This window comes from Vipera ursinii (genome assembly GCF_947247035.1).
Source record: "Vipera ursinii genome assembly, chromosome: 1".
Taxonomy (NCBI): Eukaryota; Metazoa; Chordata; class Lepidosauria; order Squamata; family Viperidae; genus Vipera; species Vipera ursinii.
Window position 1 is genome coordinate 342,994,120 of NC_139512.1, and position 12,873 is coordinate 343,006,992.

Here is a 12,873-nt window from a genome sequence, read left to right on the forward strand (position 1 = left end):
GACTCAGGGCGGATTACAAGCTTAGCAGTAGCCTTCATTCTATGTATATGCCTGCTTATTAGGGCTTTCACACACACCCCCAAGCGGCATTATTACAAAGTCAGCTTAATTGCCCCCAACAAGCAGAAAGCAAATGTAAATAAATAAATAAATAAATAAATAATTTTATTTGTATACCGCCCTTCTCCCGAAGGACACAGGGCGGTGAACAGGGCAAACATATAAAAATACAAAATACAAAAATTAAAAAGGAATTAAACAAAATGCCCAAGTTAACAATAGATTAAAATGCATTTAAAACAACAATAAAACCAAACCCATCCCCCATCAGGCCAGGCCGGCTTGTTCAAACAAATGAGTCTTCAGATCGCACCGGAAGGAGCGAAGGTCGGGCGCCATCCGGAGCTCAACCGGCAAACGGTTCCACAATTCCGGCGCGCCCACAGAGAAGGACCTCCCCCTGGGGGCCACCAGGCGACATTCTCTGACCGGTGGCACTCTGAGGAGGCCCTCTCTGTGGGAACACACAGGGCGGAGGGAAGTTGACGCCGGCAGCAGGTGTTCCCTAAGGTACTCCGGACCCATGCCATGTAGGGCCTTGAAAACCATAACCAGAACCTTGAATCTTACCCGGAAGACAACTGGTAGCCAATGCAGCTCACGGAGCAGAGGTGTAACATGGGAGTATCGGGAGACTCCCAACACAACTCTCGCGGCTGCATTCTGTACCAGTTGGAGCCTCCGAGTGGTCCTCAAGGGCAGCCCCATGTAGAGAGCGTTGCAGTAGTCTAAACGAGAGGTCACGAGTGCATTAGTGACCGTATGTAGGGCATCCCGGTCTAGATAGGGCCGCAACTGGCGCACCAGGCAAACCTGGGCAAAGGCCCCCCTAGTCACAGCTACTATGTGATCTTCTAAAGAGAGCTGTGAGTCTAGGAGGACTCCCAAGTTGCGAGCCCTATCTACGGGGGGTAATAACTCACCCCCCATAGAAAGAGATGGAATATTCTGAATATCCCGAGATGCCGATACGCACAGCCACTCAGTCTTGTCGGGGTTGAGTCGAAGCCTGTTCCTCCCCATCCAGACCCGAACCGCCTCCAGGCAACGGGACATCACGTCGAGGGCATCACTGGGGTCTTTTGGGGTCGAAATAAAAAGCTGGGTATCATCAGCATACTGATGATACCCAACTCCAAAACCACGAATGATCTCACCCAGCGGTTTCATGTAGATGTTGAATAGGAGAGGCGAGAGGACCGACCCCTGAGGAACTCCACAAGCAAGAGGCCTCGAGGTCGACCTCTGCCCTCCAGCCAACACCGACTGTGAACGTCCCAGGAGATAGGAGGAGAACCACTAAAGAACCATGCCTCCCACTCCCAATCCCCTGAGATGCCGCAGCAGGATACCATGGTTGATGGTATCGAAAGCCGCTGAGAGGTCTAATAGGACTAGGACCGAGGTATATCCCCTGTCCTGGGCCCTCCAGAGATCATTCACCAGAGCGACCAATGCCGTCTCCGTGCTGTACCCGGGCCTGAAACCCGATTGGTACGGGTCTAGATAATCCGCTTCATCCAGAACCAGAGGGAGCTGATGCGCCACCACACTCTCAACAACCTTCGCAAGAAAGCGAAGGTTGGAGACAGGATGAAAGTTGTTTAACACAGCTGGGTCCAAGGCAGGCTTCTTGAGGAGAGGTCTCACCACCGTCTCCTTCAAGACGGCGGGGAAACTACCCTCACTCAAAGATGCAGATATAACCGCCTGGAACCAGCCTCGTGTCCCCTCCTGGGCCACATGAACCAGCCAGGAAGGGCACGGGTCCAATAAACGTGGTGGAGCTCAGCCTCCCCATAATCCTGTCCACTTCCTCCAGAGTCACAGGATCGAACTCCTCCCAGATAACATCGACAAGACCACCCGTGTCCCAATCGTCAAACTCTGCCCAGTCGGAGTCCAAACCGGTCCGAATCTGAGCGATTTTGTCCGACAGATGTTGACTAAACTCCTCGGCACAACCCTGCAAGGGTTCCTCCCTCACCTCCTGATTAAGGAGGGAGCGGGTCACCCTAAACAGGGCGGCCAGGCGATTATCTGCGGACGCGATAAGGGTAGCGAAGTGATTAGACCTCGCCACCCTTATCGCCGCGAGATAATGTAAAATTAAGTAACCAGGAGTAACAATTAAAAAAAAATGAAAGAGCAGAAGGTGGAGTGAAAGGAACATTGGATTTTATTTGCTATTCAAATTTCTACCCATAACACTCACTGGGTAACCTTGAGCTAATTATTACTAGATTTCAATTACTAATTAAACCAAAATTTGCTAGTATATTGCTATATGAATCCAGCTATTGTGGACTGAGTATGATGTATGACTCTAGCTCAGGGGTGTCAAACTCAATTTCATTGAGGGCCACATCAGCATTATGGTTGCCCGGGGGGGCGTGGCCGGGGGGGCGTGGCCAGCTCAATGCTGCTCACTCAGCGCAGCTTACTCAAAATGAAAGAAAGTTGGCAGCAGTGCCCCTGAGGGGCAGGCAGGGTGGCAAAAACGGTTTTTAGCGCTCAGCTCTACTATACCAGCAAATCAAGCAATCACACCAGGGTTACCCTTGTAGGTAGGTGCACTTGAAGCAGGCAGAGTGCCACTCAACCTGGTTCCCAGAGGGTCAACTTCCCCCTTTGGCCTCGAGGCCCCCGAAAAAGCCTAGTGGGGTGGGGCCGGATATTGGCTCATTTGCAGGCACCCCAATGAGCATTGCATAGCCGTAAGATAGGTAGTCCTCGTTTAGCAACAGTACAGTTACAACAGTGGTGACAAAGTAACTTTGCAGCCAATCCTTGCATTGAGAACTTTTTCGGGTTTGTGCGGCAAATGGCAGCTGAAGTAAGAACCTAAGTCAGTTGCAGTTTCACTGAGTGACTGCATTGCTTAACAACCGAGTGGCTGGTCCCAATTGTGGTCAGTAAATGAGAACTACCTGTATTTCTATGTCCTTTTTGGTGTGGTAGAGGGCTTCAAATTCAGGAAACCTTCCTAAAAAAGGACCAGAGACTTACTTTCCCCAGGCTAGGAGTGCCCCTGAAGTACACACACTTGAACAGCAATTCAACACATAATCTCGCTTCTGTACCCATGCCAGCTTTTCAAAACCACACCGGCAGCAGGGGATCCCACTTCACTTTCCATTTTACAGCTTTACCCTGTGCAGCAGAAACCCAGCAGCTGCAAAATTACCCATAGCACAGCCTGGAATTAAATGATTCTGCCCTCGGCAGTGATAGGTAGGCAGTTGAAGCAATCAGTGAAGGTCTTCCATAATTTTATGTTATACCGCTGTTTACCACAAATCTTGAGTGGGGCTTCTAGTTCCAACAAAATGGGCTGGCTCAGGAAGATCTCTCGTGACTTCAGGCATATGCCCAGAATCTCATTTTCTGTGAGCTGAACATTCTTGTCTGGATGTGATCCTTGCACTTCAAGCACCCGGCACAGGAGCCCATGCGTGAAAGAAGCCCGGCAGAGGAGCTGGAGCGGCTCCACTGCTGGGGGCGCGTCTCGGCCGGGCCTTGCAGGATCCGGGCCGAGCGCCTCTGCTCGCCCTCAGCAGTGCCCAGCAAAGTAGCTCGCACATGAAAGAAGCCCGGCAGAGGAGCTGGAGTGGCTCCGCTGCTGGGGGCGCGTCTCGGCCGGGCCTTGCAGGATCCGGGCCGAGCGCCCATGCTCGCCCTTAGCAGCGCCCAGCAAAGTAGCTCGCACACGAAACAAGCCCGGCAGAGGAGCCCGTGTGTGAAAGAAGCCCGGCAGAGGAGCTGGAGTGGCTCCGCTGCTGGGGGCGTGTCTCGGCCGGGCCTTGCAGGATACGGGCCGGGCACCTCTGCTCGCCCTCAGCAGCGCCCGGCAAAGTAGCTCGCACGTGAAACAAGCCTGGCAGAGGAGCCCGTGTGTGAAAGAAGCCCGGCAGAGGAGCCGGAGTGGCTCCACTGCTGGGGGTGCGTCTCAGCCGGGGCCTTCCAGGATCCAGGCCGGGCGCCTCTGCTTGCTGCTCCGGCTCCTCTGCCGGGCTTGTTTCACGTGCGAGCTACTTTACCGGGAGCTGCTGAGGGCAAGCAGAGGCGCCCGGCCCGGATCCTGCAAGACCCGGCCGAGATGCGCCCCCAGCAGTGGAGCCGCTCCGGCTCCTCTGCCGGGCTTGTTTTGTGTGCGAGCTACTTTGCTTGGTGCTGCTGGGGGCGCGTTTTGGCTGGGCCTTGCAGGATCCGGGCTAGGTGCCTCTGCTCACCCTCAGCAGCGCCCGGCAAAGTAGCTTGCACGTGAAACAAGCCCGACAGAGGAGCCGGAGCGGCAAGCAGAGGCGCCCAGCCCGGATCCTGGAAGGCCCTGGCTGAGACGCACCCCCAGCAGCGGAGCCGCTCCGGCTCCTCTGCCGGGCTTCTTTCACACATGGGCTCCTCTGCTGGGCTTGTTTTGCGTGCGAGCTACTTTGCTTGGTGCTGCTGGGGGCGCGTTTCAGCCAGGCCTTGCAGGATCCAGGCCGGGCACCTCTGTTCGCCCTCGGCAGCCCCCGGCAAAGTAGCTCGCATGCGAAACAAGCCTGGCAGAGGAGCCCGTGTGTGAAAGAAGCCCGGCAGAGGAACCGGAGCGGCTCCGCTGCTGGGGGTGCATCTCAGCCGAGCCTTGCAGGATCCGCGTCGGGCGCCTCTGCTCACTCTCAGCAGCGCCCGGCAAAGGAGCCCATGTGCGAAAGAAGCCCGGCAGAGGAGCCATCTGTGGCTTTTTCTCTGGCTACCTCAAGTCTACCTTCCTGCCTGGGCATCTCTCCCCCTCACCGGCTGGGTGTTGCTCGTCCTCCCCCCGGCGTCCCACCTCACTCCCTCCTACCTCCTACCTCCTCCACTTTTTTTTGGAGCCGCAGGAGACTAATGAGATGCAAATGGTGCTGGGTTCCACCAGCCCACGTGCGCTTGCCTCCTACTGAGCAAGTGCTCAACCGGGCCGGCGCCAAGGTGGTGGGGGCCGGACCTTTGTAATTTCTGGGAGAGTTGTGCGGGCCGGATTCAATCATGTGGCGGGCTGTTTGTGGCCCGCAGGCCTTGTGTTTGACATGTCTGCTCTAGCTAATTGTGATTCCTAAGGAGTAGCTTAATGTGATGTCAAACTAGGCTTAATTTATCGAATTATACAAAAAGAGCACTCTTGCTTCATTTAATCCAGCATCTTGTTACCATCAGTCATGGTGTCTTTCTGAACAACCTGCAAAGGATGGGAGTCATTGTTCATAGGGGAAGAACACTCAAGTCTGTAACAGTTACACACACTCCTCCCCCAAGCTTGCATCTCTCTTCCCCCATAATACTTAGCATCTATATGAAAATCCTGGTAGATGTCATCAGTTGGTTTGGAGGAAGGAATCACCCATATTCTTATTAAGTTCAGTTATGCATTGCCAGGCCAGGCAGGTCGGAGATGCTGTGAAGTCTTCTGGAATTCTGGGAGTTGAAGTCCACGAGTCATAAAAGAGCCAAGGTTGCCTACCCCTGTTCTAGTCCAACTCCCTGCTGAAGCAGGAGATCCTCTTGTCATTGACACACACGAGCAGATTGATCCCCTAGGATAGATTTGCATGCAGTTTAGTTTGCTCTCCATATCCCATTCCACTGTCACCAACTGTTTATAGCGATCTGCCTCTTTGATGGGGGAAACAGAAGAAGCTTCACTGACTAAATAAGGCAAGGCTACAGAGACATATGTGGAAGACAGAGACTTCAGTGGGAAAAGTAATAAATTTAAAATACTTTTTTCCCTTTTGTTAGTCATATGATTATAGCCTAACAGGTTGGGTTGGCAATATATAAACCATGATTTGTAATGTATTGTATCCCTTTATATGTGTAATGATTGGCCAACGCTGTGTTCTTTCAACGGCCATAAAAGGGGGCTAGAGACATAGCTTCTCTCTGAGTTAGTTACTTTGTTATGTTGTTTGTTGATTATTGTTGATTGTGGTTTTGCTACTATTTGCTAAACCCGAAGAACTGTGTTTTTTGACTTTTGGACTGGTAAGATGACTTTGTATTGGATAACTCTTGAACTGTTGATATCTTCTCTGTACCCATGTATGACATGGACTGTTTATTCTTGACTTGTGCTACTCCTAAAAGTAAAGTTTTTTTTCCTTTTTACACGCCTCAGTGTATTAGTGTGGTTGCTGTGCAAAACCTGGCTACTCTCAGTACCACTTCTTCTGTGCATTCTCCTTGTTGGCTCAGGAGATGTTCTACACAAACTCTGTCACCTTTCTCAAACAAAAAACAATGCAGAGTATATATAGTGGGTCTAAATGTGACAGTCTGAATGGGCTGGATTCAATGGGCTGGATTCAAACGTTGTGCCACTTAAACCATGAGATCTGTTAGATTCAGTCCTCCTGATTTCAAGGGGACAAAACTATTTCAAAGTCTATCCTAAACACAGTCAAGTCTGCTTCCAACCCCTGGCTTTAGAAAGCAAACAACAGACTATTAGGCTGCCCAGCAGTGCTGAAGTGTGTTTCATGTGGAGTAAGTAAATACAATACAAGCCATCACTGTGCAGGAGCCATCTTCTTAGAGAATACAACAGGAACAGCAAAATGTATCACAGGAACAATAAAGATGAATCATAGAGTAGCAATGTGATACAAGAAAAAAATACAATAGAGATGATAGAGCTGCATGTAAGGTAAACATAACACCATAACATCTTCCACTTTTCATGTTAACCAAACAACTGTGAAATTTTGGATGACCTTTTCCCCCTTGCTGGAGCTGGGATGAGCGCAGCTGCCACGTGATGCATCCGGCGTGCGGGCCAGTAGTTTGACACACCTCTTCTATAAGAAAAGGGAATCCACATCCAAATAACTATGGCTTTCATGCAAAAAAATGACAATTTTTGTGACAAGCTATAGTGATTGGTTTGGTAGCTTCCTAGAAACCATTGTGTGACATAGATGTAGGTCAAAAAGGTGGAGGAGCAGGTGACCATTGATAGGAGGATAAAGGAGGCTGGTCATCTCCTTGGGTATTCTAGTGGCTTTATGACTTCATCCCTGCAGGCAAAAGTGTCAGTTACTGTCAGTTATCAGAATGAAGATGCCTTCCCAGAGGTAAGCTGCTCTTCAGTGGGACTCCTGGACCCTGGAGAAGATTAGAGGGGTAAGTAAGGGTGAGAGTTTGGGTTAGGTTTAGGTGAGGGTGAAAGGCTGAGGTTGACGGACAAGCTAAGCGGGAGGGCAAAGTTGAGAGGATCAGAATCAAATTCAAAGGAAGGAAGACATGGAGGGGAAGGGGTATGGGGAATGGGAGGAAGAGAAGGTAAAAAGGGGAGAAGGGAAGGGGGAAAGGAAGATGGGGAAGGGGAGGGGGATAAATAGGTGGAGTGAGATGTGTAGGGGAGGAGGGAGAGGGGAAATAAGGGACGGGAGGGGGATGAAGAATGAAAAGGGGAAAGCGGAGTGGGCCTGGGAGGGAAAGGGCAAACGACAGGAAGAGGAGGGAAGGTGGGCAGAAACAGGGAAGGGGGAATTATGCCTTTATGACTTCATCCAGGCAGGTCATTATCAGAGTGAGGGAGAGGGAGGATGAGGGATGGGGAGGAGGTTGACGCTGGCAAGCAATGGAGCTGGAAGAAAGTGTTTCATGTCACAGAAACCATTTCCCTCTAGGACCAAAAAGGGATCAAGCAGCATTTCCAAGCTCCGGGATGTTTCCCCCCCCCCAACTTTCCAGTCTATCCAATAGAGTAGCTCTGTAATTTCCTGTTGGTCTCCTACCTATTCAAATACTAATCCGGTCCGCTCGTCCTGCGTAGTTTCTCAATTGGCACAAGCACTTTCAGCTGTCGATATCACACGCGCTCGCAAATATGGAAACTCCAAAGACTAAATCCTTACTGGTTTCATAGCCTCTTTGCTTGTTTCCCGCGGCTTATGTTTTCTGACCGAGTCGGAAAAACCATAGAAATCCTGAAGCTCGGAATTCGTGCCTCTCTAAACGTTTTTCTGTTCAGAGGCACAGGAGCACTCCGGGTCTTCAAACTCGGCCCTTTTATGACTCGTGGACTTCAACTCCCAGAATTCCTCAGCCAGCATGCCTGGCTGAGAAATTCTGGGAGTTGAAGTCCACGAGTCATAAAAGGGCCGAGTTTGAAGACCTACATACCGGCGCAGAAAAGCCAATCAGCGACATCTAAAACCGACGGCCAATGAGCTTTCAGGGAATCGTGACGCGTGCCCCGCCCCGTTGCTCTCCAGGAGCCATTTTGAGTGCTGGCTCCTGCCCTTCCCAGCCGCTCAGTGCCAGCCTCATGCTGCGGCTGGCGCTGGCGGCTCTGGCTCTGGGCTGGGCGGCCGCTTGGCTGGCGGTTCGCGGCTTCGCTCCCTGGCGGTGGCTGGGGCAGAATTGGAGCGGGGAGGCGGTCCTAACTGCCGCCGAGCTAAGCCGATACACGGGCACCGAGGGAAGCCCGGGATTTTACCTGGCCGTGTTGGGGCAGGTGTTCGACGTGCAGCAGGGGCGCAGGCATTACGGCCCTGGTCTAGCTGCAAATTCTCTTCCTTACCAACCCAGGGAGTCACTTTCCTTAATGCTAAATGAAGCCAAAGCTTTCATCAAGAAGCCAAAGCAGCCGGGATGGGATGGACTGAGGGCAAGATAAGTGGGCCTGATCCTCTAAAAACCAGTATTCCTCAATCTTGCCCATTTTAAAATGGGTGGATTTCAATTCCCAGAGTTCCCCAGTCAGCATGCTGGCTGTGAAATTCTAGGAATTGAAACACCCCCATTTTACAGTTTAACCACAAATGGCAGCCACATAGGTGCAATTGAAGCCCTGCCTTTAATTTTATTTGTGTTACCATCTTGAAACAGGCAAACTTTGATAACAGCTGTTTCATCATGACCAGTATTTTGATTTTTCTGACCACACCCCAGGGATAGGACTGGGTTGTTTCTGTTCCTATTGAGTGATAACAAAGTATACCTTTAGCTGCAATTAAAACAAGTGGAAAAAGCAAAGTTATCTTGACTCACAGCATTTGAGTCTTCCTAATCACAATGCATCCTTGAGCATTCAACTGCACAGATTGTCTCTTGAGATCAGCTTTGGCGTGGAAGCTATCCAGCTTAAACTCTGGATCATTTTAGACATGAAAAAAGGACACCCCAAAGACATGCACACTGAAACGGAGCAGCTGTTGAGATATCCTGAAAATGCTGCGTGGCTGAATTATTGGAGAGCTCTTCCTCATAGAAGAGAATATTTGTAGCTCAGGGTTGAACGGTGGGGTCCATGGTGGTCTCTGAGCTTGGTTGTTTTCTTGCAGACATTTCATTACCCAACTAGATAATATCATCAGTTACCGATGGTGTTATCAGTGCGGAGAATGCACTGATGAAGTTACCCAGTTGGGGAATGAAATATCTGCAAGAAAACAACCAAGCACAGGGAGCATCAAGGAGTCCACACTTCCTCATGGAGTGGCAGTTTGTTGTCGTGGTTCAGGCACCCATGTAAAACTGAGAGACAGTGAGTTCTAGTCCTGCCTTAGCCAGCTGGGTGACCTTGTGCCAGTCATTCTGTCTCAGCCCTAGGAGGGAACGGCAAACCACTTCTGAAATCTTGCCAAGAAAACTGCAAGAATTTGTCCAGGCGTTCGTCAGGAGTTAAAAACTGAGGCATGCACCCACGTGCACATACACTTCCTCATAATTACATTCATGTTGATTTCTTCCATCTTTGAATTGGCAGAAAACGCTGATTACTAGCAAAAACATTGTAAATCACAAGCTGTAAATGTGGGTTGGTTGTCAAGTGCCCACAATGCAGCCACTTAACTCTAAGTAGGGGCTGGTTGTAGGAACATTGAATCTGGGTCATAAGTCCTATTTTTGGAGTCTGGTGTAACTTCGCACTGTCACTAAGCAGCTGGGTATAAGTTGAGGACTCTACACTTGTATGGTGGATTGTGAAGCGCAGTCAAGCAATACATGTCAGATGCCACTGCAGAAGTCACCTGTCTGACTTTTCCTGCAACCCACCCGACCCACCAATGGTAAGTCCATGCCTATGAACTGGAGGAGAAGGTTATTTGCCAATTGGAGATGAGCAGATGCCAGCCTGTAATTGCATTACTGTTGTGGGAAGTCAGCCCTCCCCCCCAAGAAAGAAATATTTTGGGGAATGTTAAAAGGCAGAATATTACATTATATTTCCCCAAAGGCAGAAACCACCATCACCACCCAGTCTCTCTGCCCCAAACAGGAACCAGGTTTGCAGAAAGATTGGAGCCTGTTCTGTCCCAGCCTACAGTATGTGAGTCCTTGTTCCCTCACAAGGACAAACCCCTCTTTTAACAAGTAGGCTGGAAAACAAACCCCTTTTATTTGAGTTACAGACCTGATAATTATCCCAAAAGCAAAAGCAACAGAACACGTTTCCAATGGAGAATTGTTCAAAAGCATGAGTCAAACAGAATTGTTCACAGGCAAAGCAAACAAAACATGATCCCTTGAAACTGGAGTCCTTTGCAAACGGTTGCCTTCAGCAACCAGCCCTGCCCACACATTCCCTTTTTGTTATGCACCCCCAAGGCGTGGCTTCTCAATGCCTTCTCCCTTGGAGCCGCCCCATTGCTTCCCTCTGTCCTACTCGTGTGGCCTACCTGCCTTTACGAGCAGCACAGCTGGGTCTCAGCCTGAGCATGAGTGGAAGGGCCAGGCTCTTCATCAGTTTGTAAGTCCTAGGTCTCATCAGAGCCTTCCTCCAACTCTGATGGCTCTTCAGGCCCTTCCTCCTCCTCTGATTCCCCAGACTCAGCTACCGGGTCCACTGGCTGGCACGGAATCACAACAGAGCCAGGAAGCTGGGATTAGAAAGACAAAGATCCCTAGAATCAGCCCTCACAACAACAAAAATCCAACATTTATCAACCACAGCCCCAGAGAAGCAGGATATGACCTTTGGGACATAATAGGATTAACCCACCACCATCAAAATACCAGAAAGGCACACTCTGACTCAAGTCAAAGTTCATGCCACAAGAACAGCTCCAAACAAAACTCCAAGAAGATATGAAAACCCACCATTATGATGGCATGAGCTAACATCGTGACGTGAACCTAAGTCAAAAGCTGGCACGGCTAAGAGTTATGCAGTACATGCATGTGTTAAATTAAATAAATAGAAAGAGAAGATGTAGTTTAAAGGAACAAATAAAGACTGAAGGAGCATCTAGGGCCAGAGAACAAGAGTTGGACATTTATCTGTCTCATTATTAAATGTGTACAATTAAACTTTTATTAATGTTATAAAATTCTTGGTGTAAGACAGACAAATTGTACAATAGCATACAGGTATCCTCCAACATAATGGAGACTGCCAATTATGGTCATAAGTTGTGACAGACAAACTAGGTCATCACGTGACTGACATAATTTTATGACCTTTTTTGTGATGGTCATTAAGCGAACATCACAGTTGTTAAGCAAACCTGTTGTTTGCTATGGGCGGTTTTCTCCGAAAGCATCGTAAATCGTGGTCATATGATTGTAGGATACTGCAAACAGCCATAAATGCAGGTCGGTTGCTAGGCAACCTTGGCTCTTTTATGACTCATGAACTTCAACTCCCAGAATTCCTGAGCCACCCGTGACCTGTATTCTGCGTTTCTTCTCTGGAGACATTTAAGTAAAGGCAAAGCACTTATCTATTAGAGGTGTAACAGCTAGGTGTATTTAATCATAGTATATGCTTAAAACAGTCAAGATTATTTTTATTATTATTTATTTAAATTTATTGGCTACCCGACTCCAGTGGATTCTGGTGCTATAGTGGGGTGATCAAAGCTCTGCGCAATTTTTATGTGCATTGCATGTGCAATACATATAGAAAAAGGGGTGGACCTTCAATCCTACCACATGTCCTTTGGACACCCTGATTGTAGTGACACCTGTGCAATTTAATGTGATATTGCACCAAAAAAAATTCTAAAATTAAGCATTTATTTACTACTTGAATTATTTTAGGTACTGTCATAGCAACAACTCTTACTACAGACTTGCTCAAGAAACGTCTTCAGGAGAAATGTCTACTTACTAAAGAAGAAGTGGTTCCCCAAGCCAATGGAATTCCATTTTTAGATATTCAACACCACATTTCCTCTTTACAATGTTTCTTTTCGGGTCGCCAGATGGAGACTGATCATCCACTTAGCACAATAATGTGGGCTCTCAATCTGTAACTGCTGTCAAGGCCTGTGCAATCCTGTCTTTTTCCTGAATTTTAATATTTATGCAAGTGTTGGGATGCATGAATGAACCAGTCCTCAAGCACAGGTAGTTCCTGACTTAAAGCTATTCATTTAGCAATCGTTCAGTTACAATGATACTGAAAAAAGCACTTAGAATCTGTCTCCATACAATCATTGCAGCATGATCATGTGATCAAAATTTGGGCACTTGGCAACCAGCCTGTATTTACAATGATTGCAGCATCCCGTGGTCACATAATCACCATTTGTGATCTTCCCAACAGGCTTCTGAGAAGCGAAGTCAAAAGGGGAAGCTGGATTTGCTTAACAACAGCATGATTCACTTAACAACTGCAGTAATTTCACTTAACAACCATGCCCAAAAGCTCAGAAAATCGATCTCTCTGCTAATCCCAACTGGGGTCATAGGTCAAGGATTACTGTGAAAAGCTTTATATCCAAATATATGTTATTCTTTACTCTGCTTCCATCTTTCCCTTAAAGTATTAACAGAATCCACAGTGGTCTGAGAATCACTGTCTCCGCTAGATAATTAACAGTCAAGCTGAAACTA